This window comes from Arachis stenosperma, chromosome 8 (assembly GCF_014773155.1).
Source record: "Arachis stenosperma cultivar V10309 chromosome 8, arast.V10309.gnm1.PFL2, whole genome shotgun sequence".
In the NCBI taxonomy this organism is placed as follows: Eukaryota; Viridiplantae; Streptophyta; class Magnoliopsida; order Fabales; family Fabaceae; genus Arachis; species Arachis stenosperma.
In genome coordinates, this window is record NC_080384.1 from 7,345,798 (window position 1) to 7,348,239 (window position 2,442).

The window sequence follows — 2,442 nt, forward strand, 5'->3', positions numbered from 1 at the left end:
TAAAATTGTTTTAAAATCAAATCTTTTTAAAATTGTTTTCAAATCATATCTTCTCAATCACATCTTTTTCAAAATAAGTTTTCAATCAAATCTTTTTAATTTCTAATTTCAAAATCTTTTTCAAAAACCACTTGATTTCTTTTCCACTTTGAATTTTCGAAAATTATCAATCAATTTTTCAAAATGTTTTTGACATCTTTTTAATTAATTTTCGAAAATTCTCTTCCCTTCTTCCCACATCCTTCTATTTATGGAGTACTACTCCTTCTTAATGCACAATTCGAACTTTATCTAATCAAGTTCGAATTCTTCTACCCCCTTCTTCTATTTTTCTGTTCTTCTGACACCTCAAGGAATCTCTATACTGTGACATAGAGGATTCCACATTATTTGTTCTCTTCTCTTTCATATGAGCAGGAGCAGAGACAAAGGCATTCTTGTTGAAGCTGACCCTGAACCTGAAAGGACCTTGAAGCGAAAGCTAAGAGAAGCTAAGGCACAACTCTCTGTAGAGGACCTAACCGAATTCTTCAAAGAAGAAGAAGACATGGCAGCCGAAAACAACAACAATGCCAACAATGCAAGGAAGGTGCTGGGTGACTTTACTGCACCTACTCCCAATTTCTATGGGAGAAGCATCTCTATCCCTGCCATTGGAGCAAACAACTTTGAGCTTAAGCCTCAATTAGTTTCTCTAATGCAACAGAATTGCAAGTTCCATGGACTTCCAATGGAAGATTCTCATCAGTTTTTAGCTGAATTCTTGCAAATCTGTGACACAGTCAAGACTAATGGGGTTGACCCTGAGGTCTACAGACTGATGCTATTCCCTTTTGCTGTAAGAGACAGAGCTAAAATATGGTTGGACTCACAACCTAAAGATAGCCTGGACTCTTGGGAAAAGCTAGTCAATGCCTTCTTGGCAAAGTTCTTTCCACCTCAAAAATGGAGTAAGCTCAGAGTGGAAGTCCAAACCTTCAGACAGAAGGATGGAGAATCCCTCTATGAAGCTTGGGAAAGATACAAACAATTGATCAGAAAGTGTCCATCTGATATGCTTTCTGAATGGAGCATCATAGGTATTTTCTATGATGGTCTCTCTGAACTATCCAAGATGTCTTTGGATAGCTCTGCTGGAGGATCTCTTCATCTGAAGAAGACGCCTACAGAAGCTCAAGAGCTCATTGAAATGGTTGCAAATAACCAATTCATGTACACTTCTGAAAGGAATCCTGTGAACAATGGGACAAGTCAGAAGAAAGGAGTTCTTGAGATTGACACTCTGAACGCCATTCTGGCTCAGAATGAAATATTGACTCAACAAGTCAATTTGATTTCTCAAAGTCTGTCTGGAATGCAAAATGCACCAAGCAGTACTAAGGATGCTTCATCTAAAGAAGAAGCTTATGATCCTGAGAACCCTTCAATGGAAGAGGTGAATTACCTAGGAGAACCCTATGGAAACACCTATAATTCTTCATGGAGAAATCACCCAAATTTCTCATGGAAGAATCAAGAGAGACCTCAACAAGGTTTCAATAACAATAATGGTGGAAGAAACAGGTTTAGCAATGGCAAGCCTTTTCCATCATCTTCTCAGCAACAGACAGAGAATTCTAAGCAGAACCCCTCTGACTTAGCAACTATGGTCTCTGATCTAATCAAAACCACTCAAAGTTTCATGACTGAAACAAGGTCTTCCATTAGGAATTTGGAAGCACAAGTGGGACAGCTGAGCAAGAAAATTACTAAACTCCCTCCTAGTACTCTCCCAAGCAATACAGAAGAAAATCCAAAAGGAGAGTGCAAAGCCATAACCATGGCCGAATCTAGAGAGGGAAGAGAGGAAGTGGACGCCACTGAGGAAGGCCTCAATGGGCGTGCACTAGCCTCCAATGGGTTCCCTAATGAGGAACCATGGGAATCTGAGGCTCAAAATGAGACCATAAAGATTCCATTGGACTTACTTCTGCCATTCATGAGCTCTGATGAGTATTCTTCCTCTGAAGAGGATGAGTATGTCACTGAAGAGCAAGTTGCTAAATACCTTGGAGCAATCATGAAGCTAAATGACAAGTTATTTGGAGATGAGACTTGGGAGGATGAACCTCCTTTGCTCACCAAAGAACTGGATGACTTGTCTAGGCAGAAATTACCTCAAAAGAGACAAGATCCTGGGAAGTTTTCCATACCTTGTACCATAGGCACCATGACCTTCAAAAAGGCTCTGTGTGACTTAGGGTCAAGTGTGAACCTCATGCCTCTCTCTGTAATGGAGAAGCTAGGAATCTTTGAGGTACAAGCTGCAAGAATCTCACTAGAGATGGCAGACAACTCAAGAAAACAAGCTCATCATCCTTGAGACTGGGAAGTGCATGGATGAATTCATCATCCTTGGCAGACCCTTCCTAGCCACAGCAAAGGCTGTGATTGATGTTGATG

General features: G+C 40.3%; 1 non-coding gene across 1 annotated transcript; it reads right to left on the reverse strand.

The window, feature by feature from the left end:
• Nucleotides 1–952: 952 nt before the first annotated feature.
• On the reverse strand, nt 953–1,060 carry LOC130947043 (small nucleolar RNA R71). The gene has a single exon (XR_009072456.1). It is a non-coding gene; the product is annotated as a small nucleolar RNA R71 (small nucleolar RNA).
• Between the last annotated feature and the right edge of the window lie 1,382 nt (nt 1,061–2,442).